General features: G+C 40.3%; 1 long non-coding RNA gene across 4 annotated transcripts in view; it reads right to left on the reverse strand.

The window, feature by feature from the left end:
* LOC127491995 (uncharacterized) overlaps positions 1–9,172 on the reverse strand; it is an 84,441-nt gene extending 75,269 nt beyond the window's left edge. For all 4 annotated transcript variants that reach the window (XR_011378605.1, XR_011378606.1, XR_007920887.2 and 1 more), the window contains exon 1: positions 8,980–9,172. This is a non-coding gene — a long non-coding RNA (uncharacterized lncRNA). The remainder of the gene's footprint in view (positions 1–8,979) is intronic.
* Between the last annotated feature and the right edge of the window lie 5,865 nt (positions 9,173–15,037).

Raw genomic sequence — 15,037 nt, forward strand, 5'->3', positions numbered from 1 at the left:
ATGGTATAGTTTTTAAGTACTAGCCCACCCAGAGCTAATGCACAGGCAATCAGCATTTAAAATAAAGGTCAATCTTCCAAAAGTGGAGTGAGAAGGGGTAGGATCTGCTCACTAATTACTCTTAAATAGCTGCTGCTAGAGTGTGGGGTGGTAAAGGAACTCTATATTGGATTTCTTTCCTATATTTTGAAATACCTTTTCCATCCCATCCATAACTATCCTATTTTTAATTTTCCCCTGAAGACCTGGAGAACTTACCCTAAAGTAACATATTGCTTCCTCCAAGAAGGTTTAAAGACCTCTGTCTGAGCTCCCTTGCAAAATAAAGGTTGAGAATGGTAGTGGCAGTGGATTGCACTCTAGATTTGCATTTTCAGGAAATCGTGGACCATGGCAGTGACATAAGAAGGAAGTCTTTAGTGGAAATCCATGGGCCATTTAGCAATTGCGCATTTGTCACCAACTCCACAAATAAAAGAACTGGCATGATTGGCCACTTCAGCTTACAACTGGATGCTGTAGGAAGAATGAAAGATAGTCTCATCCTCAAACTAAGAAAAGATTATAGCAGACAACCATACTAGAATTAGTTGAGTGAGTAGAGGTGGCATAAGTTAGTTTTGTGCATTGAGCTAAATTAACTTTGGGGCACATATAACACTACCTGTTCATGTGTTACTAAGAGTTAAATGATGATAAGAGAAGGAGACACGAGGCTGCTCAATGGAAGCCTCCTACGTGTATCTCTGAATGCACTAATTAAACTCCTTATGCCAACCAAGAACAATGTCACAGACACTGTTTTGTTCTCTCTATCACCAGAATTGAGTCTTGGGAAAAATCTGTGGAGATGGGAGGAACAACATCCCTTCCCTCAGGAATATTGGAAACATGGATGTTGTCACTTGATTAACTCATTGGTGAATTGACACTGAGTGAAACATACTCTTTGGGGGTTCACAGTCCAGGCTGAAGGGGGCTGGGGTACTCAGAACTACTTCTCCTGGACTTCAGTGATTTTGATTTTATTTAAAGGCAGAGTTATACAGTGAGAGAGAGGGAGAGAGAGAAAGGTCTTCCTTTTCCATTGGTTCACCCCTCAAGTGGCCGCCACGGCTGGTGTACTGCGCCGATCCGAAGCCCAGAGCCAGGTGCTTCCTCCTGGTCTCCCATGTGGGTGTAGGGCCCAAGAACTTAGGCCATCCTCCACTGCCTTCCTGGGCCACAGCAGAGAGCTAGTCTGGAAGAGGAGCAACTGGGACAGAATCTGGTGCCCCAACAGGGACTAGAACCTGGGCTGCTGGTGCCGCAAGCAGAGGATTAGCCAAGTGAGCTGCACCACCAGCCTGATTTTGATTTCTAACTAGCTATGTCCAAGAATTTCTGCTCAATCGGACTTGCCCCAAATGGTAGAGTTAGAAATATGCCAGGGAATTCCAATACAATCCCATCAAAAGTGCATGTACCAATGCCATCTCACTAGTCCAAGTGATCAATTTCAGTTCACAATTGATCACACTGATAGGTCTAAGAGTCAAAGGGATCACACAAACAAGACTGTGTCTGCTGAATACTAACTGATAGAATAAAAAATGGAAAGAACGATCCAACATGGGAAGTGGGATACACAGCATACTCGTAGAAAGGCAGATGTCCTAAACAGCACTCTGGCCTCAGAATCAGCCCTTAAGGCCTTTGGTTCTGGCTGAAGAGCCCATGAGAATATTTTAGACATGGAAAGCCAAGACACACTATGGCAAAAAAAAAGGGGGGGAGGGCTAAATGAAAGATCTCTGCGAGTGAGATCCCAGTGGAAAGAATGGGGCCATCAAAGAAGGAGGTACCTTTCTCTGAAGGGAGGAGAGAACTTCCACTTTGACTATGACCTTGTCTAAATAAGATCAAAGTCAGCGAACTCAAGAGGCTTCCAGGGCCTTGAAAACTCATGACTAGAGCCTAGGGAGATTTCTGACACCATACAAAAGAGTGTCAAATTGTTAAGTCAAAAACAGGAATCACTGTGTACTTACTCCTCATGTGGGGTCTCTGTCCTTAATGTGTTGTCCAATGTGAATTAATGCTATAACTAGTATTCAAACAGTATTTTACACTTTATGTTCTGTGTGGGTGCAAACTGATGAAATCTTTACTTAATATATACTAAATCAATCTTCTGTATATAAAGAGAATTGAAACTGAATCTTGATGTGAATGGAATGGGAGAGGGAGCGGGAGATGGGAGGGTTGTGGGCGGGAAGGAAGTTATGGGGGGAATAAGCCATTGTAATCCATAAACTGTACTTTGGAAAATTATATTTACTAAATAAAAGTTTTTAAAAAAAAGAAACACAGACAAGGACAGCAAACATTAGAAGCTAATTTTAATTGTTAATTTAGAATTAGAAACCTACAGAAGATTTTACCTGTTCTCTCTTCCTCACAAACCTATGACACTAGTACTAGAATTTTCATCATTGAAGGACAAATAGACTCTGGAATTTCATGTGGTGAACAAAAGGAGACATGGGAGGAAACTTTAAAAAGTTCTTAGACAATGGAATTATGCATCAGCTTACTCTCCCGCAAACATTTTTGCAATCCGTATGTATGCATCTGAAGGGAAGGGTCTTCAAAACATTCATGTAAGATGAATGTTATGAAAATCTATGCATAGATTTCAAACATTTTTGCATCAAAATAAACATATTTTAATTCCATTCATCACTGAACCTTTTGAAGTATGTCATACTACTTGGTTGTAGTAAATTTTAGTAAATATTTAAGCTTATTGGCATGCATCCTACAATAAGAACCTAGTAATATATGAAGACAACCCTATTTATTATAAACAAAGTGGTGGTTATGGGAGTAACTCTCCCAGACAATCAGATGTTCCAATAAAGGGAGAACATTCTTACCAATAAAAATATTGACATTGCTTATTGGCCAATGTGACTAATTCTTCTTGATGTTGTTTATGTGAAATAATATTGTTGTCTAGTGTTGGAGTCATAGTTCTCATCCCAGAACTCCATACCAAATTGCACCAAAGAAACACCACACCCTGAATATACAGGTGTGGGTGCAACACCTCAGTGAAATATGAGAGGCTAGACATTCACAGTGGAAGACCTTTATACTGAAAGAGACAACCAGCTGACTATGATTGTCTAAGGATAAGTAAACCACTGAGGGGGTCTCCAAAGCTACTTCCCCAGGAAATGTCAGAAAGTGTGCGATATATTTCCAAATTCAGACACTGTTCTTTAACTTCTGTCCCTCCAAGAGAACTCCTCCAACTCACTCAGATATGCTGCCGTAAGTCTGGAACAAATGTAATTGGCACTGATACTTCTAACAACTAGACCACACCTAATAGTCTAAAAGCACATCCCTCTGATGGTAGGTGCCAGAAATCGGGCCATATGCAATGGCTGAAAATTAGAAACCATTCTAAACTATCACTGCTATTTTTGCAAATCATGGGCATGTACCTGAGGGATACACCACAAACTCATTCTAGAAAGAATCTAACAATTGTACACTGAACAATAAGTCTATGAGATAAGCACTTGACATAGTGGTTGAGACACCACCTGGGATGTTTGAATCCCATATTCACATGCCGAGGTTTGGGTCCTGGCTCCCCTCCCAATTCTATCATCCTGCTAATGTGAATCCTGGGTGGCAGCAAAGGATAGCTCAAGTAGCTGGGTCTGTGCCACCCACCTGGAGCATTCAGATTAAGTCCCTGGCTTTTGCCTGGTGCAATCCTGGCTGTTGCCAGCACTTAGGGAGTGAACCAGTGTAAGGGAAATTTCTATCCCCCTATTGGTCTGTCTTCCTCTGTCTTTCTACTCATCTTTCAAACTAATTAAATAAATAAATAACTTTGAAAATTGTTTTGGTATCATGGATGATATTAATGATAAACATGAATAGTTCATTTTGCAAGTTCCTCTTAATCGCTAACTAGAGTCTTGCTATGTGTCAGGAAATGCAGGTCCAATCATACACAGATGGAACAGTGGCCCAAGGAACAGGGGTCACGTGAAACATTTTGCAAACCACAGAACCTTAGATCTATTGTTGCTGATGGCACAAAGTGTGTGCTATTTCACAGGGGGTTTTAACCCAACATTTTTACAACTCTCAAAACTCATAAGATGTAGAAGAACATAAACAAACATGTGGAAGTCTCTAAGGTTGCAGATCAGTCCCTGTGAATATGTGCTTGGTTTTCCTTCATTTGGGGAACAGAAGAACTTACATAGTAAAATGTTCATTGGCTTTTTTGTTTCTTGTAGGATAGTCTGTCTTTTAGATTCTTGCTCAATAAGTGTTGCTACTGATTTTTAAGTTATTGGCATATATTTCAGGTAATCAAATGTTCTAATGTTTGGGCTCAACCAAGAAGTTACTGGTTTCTTTAAGCCAGCACCTTGCATAGCCTTTTTGTCTAGAGGAAGCCCTTACTTTGGATTCTGCACTTGAGCTAGAAATCTCATCCTCACAGCACCAAAGTCAGTTTTAGATGACCCTTGGTTAATCATGCTCCAGGAGTGCTATTTCTGCTAAATCACAAACCATAAACACACCCTAATAGTTACATGTATTGATATACTTGGTGCTAAATTCCTCAAGATAATGTAAATAAGATATTCAGAAAAATAAAATGTTCTTTCAATCTTTCTAGAGTAATAGTTTCCAAGCTGTTATTTCTTGGAGCCCTAGGATCCTTGTGAGATACTTTTGTAAGGTTGGTTAAGAAGAGGCATGTGGCAGACCTCTGAGAAACATTCTCTATCATATGTATATTGCACTATCCCATGTAACAGTGTGAAAACACACAATATATAACAAGGAAAACCACGACTCTACCATATTTATATTGTATCATTTTGTTGTCAGATCATCTTACAGCAACAGAACTAGATTGTAACAACATAGCCCTTATAGAAATGTTTTTAGGGAACGGCATTTTTTAGCATTATAAATTACTTTAAACCTAAGAATGTTATAAGGAAAAAAGTAAGCAAAAGCAAACTGATGTTGTGTTTTTCCTTCTTGTGTGGTAAAATATACACAAGAAAATTTACCACGTTAATCGTTTTAGGCATACAATGCTATAGCATTAAGTACATTCATATTCTTCTGTAAGTGTCACCACTATTCATTTCCAATAATTTTTCATCATACTCAACTGAAATTCGATACCTGTTAAAAATTTAGTCTCAGGCATAGTGGCATAGTGGGAAAAGCTGCCGCCTGCAGTGATAGTTTCCCATATGGGCGCCAGTTTGCATCCTGGCTGCTCCACTTCTGATCCAGCTCTCTGCTATGGCCTGGGAATGTAGTAGAGGATGGCCCAAGTTCTAGGGACTCTGCACCCGCATGGGAGACCCTTAGGAGGCTCCTGGCTCCTGGCTTCAGATTGGCGCAGCTCCGGCCATTGTGGCAATCTGGGTAATGAACCAGCAGATGGAAGACTCTCTCTCTCTCTCTCTCTCTCTCTCTCTCTCTCTTTCTACCTCTCCATAACTCTGCCTTTCAAATAAATAAATCTTATATAGAAAAATGTACTCTCCATTCCTCCCTTCCCCAGCATGTGACGGCTACCAATGTACTTTCAGCATCTATGAATCTGAGTCTTTTAGGTGCTCTTATAATAGTTTTCCCTTTGAGACTGACCTGCTTAGCAAAATGTTTTTAATTTTTACTAGTCTTGCACTATGTGTTCACATTATCTTTCATTTTTGAAGGTTGAATAATATTCCCTTAATATGTATAGCACATTTTGTTTATCTGCTCCTCTCCTAATGAACATTTGGTAACTTCTACTTTTGGTCTGTTGTGAAAAATACTGCAGTGAAATGGGTATACATGCATGTAAGTGAATCTCTGGCTTCACTTATTTTTCAAGTGTCCCTATAAGTGGAATCCCTGGCTTTTGTGGTAATTCTATTTTTTTTTTAACAATTCTCATCACATTTCCACAGCTGTCATGTCATTTTACTTTCCCATTCATATCACATTTTACCACAGACTTTCTTTGGACATTTGTTACTAAAGAGTGAGAGATATAGAAGGAGAGACGAAGGGAGGGAGAGAGAAAGACACACACACACATAAAAGCCCAGAGAGAAAGAGAGAGAGAGGGAGGGAGAGGGAGTTCTGCACATCTGTTACATCTTTGTTTCTTTCTTGAGAAAGACCATACAGAAAATTTCTTGAATGAAAAAGATTATATATCAGTAGTAGTTTTTTTTTTTTTTTTTCTCACCAGAGCAACCTGTTTGTTTTCCCTATTGGATACTATGAGTCGTGTATTTATGTTTTTCTTTTGGCTTTGATCTCTAGGAAACATGAGCCAAGTTTTCAGCCTACACTTAGCAAGCCTACACACAGCCCTTTATGTATAATTTTACCTTGGCTCCTATTTACTTTCATAATTTTTCTTGCATGAATTTTCTCTTTATTTTTTAATCATATGCAACATATGATTAAAAATAACACAAATAAGAACATCCTTTCTCTGTATTTAATTTCTATTAACTTGAATGTTTTGGAATTTGAAAAATAGTATCTTTATTTTCAATGTTCATGTAGACCTAGAATTTTAATGGAGATGGAACTTGTCTGAAATACCCAAATATCTACTTTGATAAAGAGGTCAAAATCAGATAGAGAAATCAAAAAGAAAAAGAAAGGATAACTTTTATCCTCTCTCACAGTCAGTAGGAATATATTGCCTAATTACATATATATCTAATTTTAACTATAAATCATTGAATATGTTATTATTTTTAATTTATAACTTATTGAATACCTTATTATCCTGGATGCAAAGAAAATCACATTCCTTTGTGCATAAGTATGGTATTTCACTTGAAACTTGTGTGAAAAGGCAGGAGAAAATTGTTTAAAGGAGTTTTCATTTTTGTGAAGTGCCAAATTAAGCTTTTAGGGTGGATTTCTATGAGAATTTTCCGGAAGCCTGTTCTTGAGAGCACATGGGAACTATTGAATGTCATTAGGTGGGCTGGGCTCAGCTGTGCTCCGTGTGTCTGCATACATGCCTCCCCATCCCTCAGGAGTAGAGACTGTTTTATCTTGAGTCACACAAAATCATAAAGGAGCCACAGGATGTACATAGGGTTACAGAGCTCATCTATTTAGGGCTGAGATAGGCACGTATGAAAACTCCATAGTGCTGAGGATTAGAAAGCATACAGTAATCCTGATCTTTCTCATTCAAATTCAATTATTGTGGTCTTTACATATTTTTCTATAATTCAATACATATGGCATTTAAAGGCGCATTGCCTAATTACTTTTCTGCATGACTCTTGATTATGGATTTATATTGGAAAATAAATTTTGATAACTAGAATAAAGATACACTCGAGTATATTGTACACTAAACATGATAATTTATAATAAATCAAGACAAACACATGTATACAAGGGTACTTGAAAAACTTGTGGCATATGGAAATAAAAGACAGGTTTATTTTGGAGCAAGGGTTCTCTGAACTCTATACACAGTTTTTTTTTTTTTCATAATATTCCTTCAGTGAACTTGATTCTCAAGACTCCTCACATGAATGGATTTTTAAAATTTTGCTTGAAAATAAACTTTTAATTCCATTTTTCATGCATCTTTTAAAGTACCAACCCATATAAGACAGAAATGTTATCTATCGCTTTAACTTCCAGGGTACTAGAACCTAATGTGTTGTTTAACTTAGCCATAGAATTTTAAATGGCATTTTTATATTTATAAGTTTATCATAATTTCATTTTCAGTGGTTTAAATTCTCATTTTCTCAGTATATACTATTTCATTATTATTTTGAAATAATCTTTTGAAAATGTTTACTTATATACCTATTTTCTTTTTCATTTTTATTTATTTAAGGGAACAAACTTTGTGTATTTCATATATTCAGTTTAAGAGCATAGCACCCTGCCAGTGCCACGGCTCACTTGGCTAATCCTCTGCCTGCGGCACCAGCACCCTGGGTTCTAGTCCCACTTAGGGTGCTAGATTCTGTCCCAGTTGCTCCTCTTCCAGTCCAGCTCGCTGCTGTGGCCCGGGAAGGCAGTGGAGGATGGCCCAAGTGCTTGGGCCCTCACCCACATGGGTGAACAGAAGGAAGGAAGCACCTGGCTCCTGGCTTCGGATCGGCGCAGTGTGCCAGCCATGGAGGCCATTTGGGGGGTGAACCAACGGAAAAGGTAGACCTTTCTCTCTGTCTCTCTCTCTCTCTCTCTCTCTCACTAACTCTGCCTGTCAAGAAAAAAAAAAAAAAAGCATAACACCTTACCCTCCCTCACTCACACCTTCGCTCCTTCCTATCATTTTTCTTTTAATTTTTACAATGACATACTTTTAAATTCTCTTTATAATCAATCACAAGCTTAGCCACCAAATAAATACAGAATTCAACAAGTAGTAAGTAGAAAAACCATTGTTCCTCAAACATAAAAACAAGGGCTGTAAACAATAATCAAATCTCAAAATGTCGATTTCGCTCACATACATTACATTTTTATAATTTGTATATTAGTTACCACAGAGCAGGGACAACAAGTGATATGATATTTGTCTTTTGGAGACTGGTTTATTTCATTCAGTATAATGGTCTCCACTTGTATCCAATTTCTTACAAAAGGATTTCATTCTTTTTTTTTATGGCTCTGTAGTATCCCATCATGTATATTGTATGTATAAACCCACAATATCTATATACATGCATAATACACACATACATTCATACACTTGAAAGCAGAGTGGCAGAGGGAGAGAAAGAGAAAGGAGAGGAGAGGAAGGGAGGAGAGGGGAGGGGAGGGGAGGGGAGAGGAGAGAGGACATATCCTGAACAGCTCAAATTGGTCCAGACAGAAGCCAAGATCCCACAACTCCATCCAGGTCTCCCACATGGATGGCAGAGAAACAAGCATTTTGATAATTACCTGTTGCCTCCCAGGATGTATTAGCAGGAAATTGGATCAGAACTGGCACTCCAAGGGGTACTCAGATGAGGGATGTGGGTATCACAAAAAGTGGCTTAACACACTGCACCATGTTACCCACCCCAATAAAATAAGCCGATAGAAGTGATTAAAAAGGAGCCTCCAACTGCCCTTCACAGAAGTTCCTTTTGTGTTGACAGTGTGAGTCACTGAACTGCTGCTTCAGCAGGGAGGGAGTAATCCCGATACTACACAGTCACTAAAGCAAAGCACGTATTCCCAGGTCACTAGTTTCCCCCCACCACATTCCCTGTAATACAGTCCCCAAACCCAATCTGTAATACAGTCCCCAAACCCACATTATGCTTTCATTGTGCATATCCTTAGTCTCCCCACATCAGAGAGTCCTACCCGATCTTGCCTGCCTTCATATAGCTTACGATTTTTGAGTGTTAATTGGCTATTTTTCAGAATGTCCTAAATTTGATGTTGCCTGGCTTTTCAAGGTGATGTTGGGGTTGTTTCATTGGGAAGGACATCACAAGGACTTCTTATCTTCCTCTCCCTACAATAAACCTTATCCAAATACTGTCAAATGATTTGGGGTGTTCCTTCTCCCACGGGTGCAGAGACTGATTTGCTCACCATTCAAATGCAGCCACAGCTGCTGGGAGGTGACCTTGTGCTTCAGGCTGGAACAGAAGACACACAGGTGATGAGGAAGCCAGTGGAGCCTGTTGGAGCAGCAAGGATGAGAGAGGATCTTTCCCTTGTCCTTAAGTCCAGTGATGGGCTTGACTGGTCCATTCCCTGTTTACTGCCTCGAGTTCCGTCAGTGTCCAGGTTCAGACACTTCAGATGCTCAGTGCTTACTTCCTGCACTAAAGCCGGTGGAGTCATAAAGAATGTGTCTTGACCGATGCCCAATTTCTCTGAGCTTCCCAGAAGGGAGCATGTGATCTTTGATCCCACTTGGGGACAAGTAGACCATGCTTCCAATAATCATTATCAATTTTCCTTACAGCATCAGGAGTTGGGGGAGAAAGAGGGAGGCAATGGGGCTTAAATAGAGTTTCTCCATGCTAGTACATCAGGTTTTTCATTAATTTTGGTAAAGCTGCCTCCACTATGGATCAACTGAACAATATTCTGGCTAACTCAAAGCTATATATTTAAGAAATCCACATTCCTGACACCACTTATTTCAACTTTGTGAGTTCTTTAGCCCTGAAACCACAGCCATTTTCCTTTAAGATGAGCTCTTACAGATTGCTGAACTGTTAGTATGAAGGCATCCCTGCACCACCCTCTTTGAAGATAGTGAACAGTAACATAGTCTATGCTCGGGTGATTTGTTTCAAGTAACTCTGTCCACTGAACATCATTAACTGAAATAACAATGGGAAACTCTCCCTCCTGATCCCTTCCTCCCAATGCCCAGACAAAACCTTAGCTGTTAGATTCCAGGATGTCTTCTCTCTGCACCTAACCATGAGCATAGAACCATTCTCCCTTCACTCCAGAAATCATGTCTCCCTCAGGATCCCATGGTCATTCTATAAACTGCCAGTCTCTGATTTTATGTTGCCATCCTTCACATGGACAACTTTACCTCTTACTGTTTTATAAATGCTGGAAGACTGGAGGCTCCTGGGTCACAGACGGAGCCCTTTACCACTCACGGCACAGGATCAGTGTTTTGCAGATTCCCTTTCCTTTCCACAGGTCACATGGAGGGCCCCAGTGGTGGTTTCAACACATGGTTTTTTTGCTTTACAATGAGTTTGGGGAAACTGCTCTTTTATAACAAAAGTGAGCAGAGGGAGACATCTCATCTTTTTTGTTTTTTTTTTTTCAGGTTTGCTCTCTGCAAATCTGAATCTCCTTGGTGAAGTGCTGCTGGAGACATGCATCCTTGGCATATCCAGCAGGAACCTGCAGGGCCATTCAGGGCTCACGGTGGATTCTCTCTCCGACCAGAGAGTCATGTGGATGCCCAGAGTCAAGGAAGCAAGGCCTTGCAGAAGTGGAAAAGAAGGAAACTTTTTTTTTTAAGATTTAGTTTATTTATTTGAAAGCCAAAGTTACAGAGAAAGAGAGGGAGAGAGAGAGAGAGAGAAGGAGAGACTCAGAGAGAGAGAGAGAGAGAGAGAGATCGTCCATCCAATGGTTTACTCCCTAAATGGTCACAATGGCCAAAACTGTGCCAGGCCAAAGCTAGGAGCCTAGTAACTCTTCCAGGTCTCAGACATTGGTAGGGGCTTAAGCTCTTGGGCCACATTCAACTGCTTTTCCAGGCTATTACATGGGAGCTGAGATGGGCATAGAGCAGCTAGGACTTGAACCAGCACCCATATGGGATACCAGCATTCAAGGTGGTAGCTTAACCCATTGAACCAGAATGCCAGCCACAGGAAAGATGTTTCTGGACTGAATTTCACTCACATTTAAACTTGTAAATATATTCTCATATGATATCCGTATATAACTACATATTCCCTTAAGTATAAGCATATTAAAATTTCAACTAAGTCAAAACAAAATATGAGAGAAAATAACTAAAAGGGCATAATCTAATTTGCTTCCCCCACCAGATTGGGCCATCTTGCCCTTTGTGGTATGGCTTGGGATTACAGTTCTTTGAGGATTTTTTGTTATGCTTTCTTTCTTGTATGATGTGTCATATCTCCTCAATATGTGTTTACAATGGGATTCCTGTGGTTAGAAAGAACCCCAAATGCATAGTTGCTCCTAATGTAATAGGATCTACATTCAAGCGTGATCAACCTCAAAGAGAACTTCTTGGCCTCAGCATATGCTGACCAGGAAGCTGATGGATAGACACGGAACTTGTTCATATGTTTCACAGCAATGATGAAATCTAAATCTCCTTGTGCACCAAAGATGGAGGTTTGTTTCTTATCTGTGAATATCTACACACTGTTCCCATCTTTCATCAGAATTTACTTTGTCACAAAACAGGCAAAAGGAGAAAAAGGAGTTTTACTGCTATAAAAAAAACTTCACATCACTTTGTCTTCATATCTCCTCCCATTCTGTCCTCTCTCTAGTTACAAGAAAATTCAACCACAGATACACAAACCAGCTAATCAAATGTGCAATACTGAATCACCACATACAGCAGGACTGGGAGATATGATACAATTGTCACAGATACAATACATCTGCAATTCATCTAAAAATAATAGCTCAGAATTTGTTTTAGGTTCTGGGTTTATCAGTTTTGGCATGGTAAGACCTGGGGCACAATTCATTTTTGCTCATTTAATTTATTTCATTTTATTTGAAAGGCAGACAAAAAGAAAAGCAGAGACAGAAAGAGAGAGAAATAAATCTGTCTGCTACTTCAATCCCCAAATTGGGCCATAATTTCTCATGTATATTTCACATCTTGATTTCCAAGTTTAATAGAAAGAAAAAATTAATTTACCCTTTATAGATTGTGTTCTTTATTTCATTAATTCTTTTAAACTTATCCTCAGAATCCTTATAGTTATGAGTTCCCTAGATGCTTAAATGGCAAAAGGTTGCAATGCACAGAGGCACTTTCCAGTATTTGGAAAAGAAGAGAACACTAGACAAGAGGAGATAGGCATGAGACAGAACTTCTGTGGCTGGGCAGATTAAGCTAAAACGCTAGTTGAGAGAACAGGTAAATTTAACCAAGACTGAAACTGGAATTTAAATGTCTTCTCAGGGCACATTTTGTAGATGAAGAGGTCAGGAGTCTGTAGAGCAAATACCATGTGAAAATCTGCACCATGCCATTATGAGACTTGCTTTTAAGAAGGCTCGTCAAATACTCACACCTGCATTATTGAGGGCATAGATGAAGTGACCTGGTGGTCTTTCCATCTCTCACTTAAAGGATTCTATTCTCTTCCCTATCTGAATGATAACTCTTTTCAGAGAACCTGCATTGCATTAAATCATCTACACATATTCAAGGGAACATGAACTGATGTATGAAGTGCACAATCGTGAGTCTGTACAGATGTTAGTCAGGAAATTCTGTAAACATTTAGGAAACCAAGACAGGTTATTCTCAGAGCAGCTACTGATATGGGATCATGCAAGAAAGGCGAAATTCTAGGGAGCAATTTTCAGATGACATTTGATTGAATACCAGCTCAGGTTATATCTCCAGCTCTATTCTTGACCTAGTGAGGTGCCATCAGCTTTAAATCTATGAGACAATGGAATTTCATGTTTCTATGATCTTTGCAGCTTTAAGAGTAAATAAGTTTGTAATTTACCTTATAATGTATGAGTCTGTTAGGGAAAAATCATTGCTATTTCCACATGAATATTGAGGCGACATTGGTTTTTATCTGTGAAGCTTATTGTAGGAAAATTTAAAAATGTAATTCTAGAGAGCAGAACTCAATTTTTCTCCACGCAAGATTGCCAGGACTTCACACCCTCAGTGAGGGGATTCACCCTTTCCACTGCAGGGTTGAGAGTTCTCCAGCAGCCACAGGAAACGCTCTCGATGGCTGTGTCTGCTCACTTTTCCAGGATACATGTGCACAATCCCTCACTCTGCTTCTTTTCTTTTCTTTTCTTTCTTTCTTTCTTTTTTTTTTTTTTTTTTTTTTTTTTTTTTGACAGGCAGAGTGGACAGTGAGAGAGAGACAGAGAGAAAGGTTTTCCTTTTGCCATTGATTCACCCTCCAATGGCCACCGCGGCTGGTGCGGCACCACACTGATCCCATGGCAGGAGCCAGGTACTTATCCTGGTCTCCCATGGGGTGCAGGGCCCAAGCACCTGGGCCATCCTCCACTGCACTCCCGGGCCACAGCAGAGAGCTGGCCTGGAAGAGGGGCAACTGGGACAGAATCCGGCGCCCCGACCGGGACTAGAACCTGGGGTGCCAGTGCCACAAGGCGGAGGATTAGCCTAGTGAGCCGCGGTGCCGGCAAACTCGCTCTGTTTCTTAGACCCTCGTCCATCACAGATTTCTTCTACCGTAACACTACTGCCTTCTCCTTTTCTGTTGGTCCCCTTTTCTAATGGTAAAACTTGTTTTAGGCTCATATCTCAAAATCAAGTTCATTTAATAAACTTTTTGCTTAACTTGTTTCTCTCTTTAGATATGATCTTAAAATTCATGATTTTCAAAACTAGTCTATTTTCACTGTGTTTCACATTCTATCTTTTTTTTTTATAAAAGATTTTATTTATTTATTTGCAAGGTAGAATTACAGACTGGCGCCACAGCTCACTAGGCTAATCCTCCACCTGCAGCACCTGCACACAGGGTTCTAGTCCTGGTCAGGGTGCTGGATTCTATCCCCATTGCTCCTCTTCCAGTCCAGCTCTCTGCTGTGGCCCAGGAAGGCAGTGGAGGATGGCCCAAGTGCTTGGGCCCTGCACCCGCAAGGGAGACCAGGAGAGGCACCTGGCTCCTGGCTTCAGATCAGTGCGGTGTGCCAGCCGCAGCCCGCCGGCCGCAGCAGCCAGAAAGGAAGACCTTCCTCTTTGTCTGTCTCTCTCTCTGTCCTCTCTGCCTGTCAAAAAAAATAATCACAGACTGTGAGAGGGAGAGACAGAGAGAAAGATCTTCCATTCGCTGGTTCACTCCCCAAATACATGGAGCCAGGATCTTCTTCCGGGTCTCCCACATGAGTGCAGGAGAGCAAGGACTTGGGCCATCTACTACTGCTTTCCCAAGTCATAGCAGAGAGTTGGATCAGAAGTCGAGCAGCCGGGACAATAACCGGCGCCCATATGGGATGCTGGTGCTGCAGGGGGAGGACTAGCCCACTGCACCACGGCTATCTTTGGCTCTATATGGCAGTCATTACAATAACAATGTTCTTGATCAATCTAGAAAATGACTACTAGATAGATAATGCCAATAATCATTTTAACAGTCTTCCGCTTTGTTCAGTGGGTATTTAAAAATGTCTAAGTACTTGTTGGGTTCTCCTTCAGGAACCGCAATGCAACAGAAACTCCTTCTTGAAGCTATGTGTGGGTCTAGAAGACCACACACTACTGAAACCATGGCAGGAGGAAATACAGTCTTTTAGC

The sequence above is a fragment of the Oryctolagus cuniculus genome, chromosome 9, assembly GCF_964237555.1.
Source record: "Oryctolagus cuniculus chromosome 9, mOryCun1.1, whole genome shotgun sequence".
In the NCBI taxonomy this organism is placed as follows: domain Eukaryota; kingdom Metazoa; phylum Chordata; class Mammalia; order Lagomorpha; family Leporidae; genus Oryctolagus; species Oryctolagus cuniculus.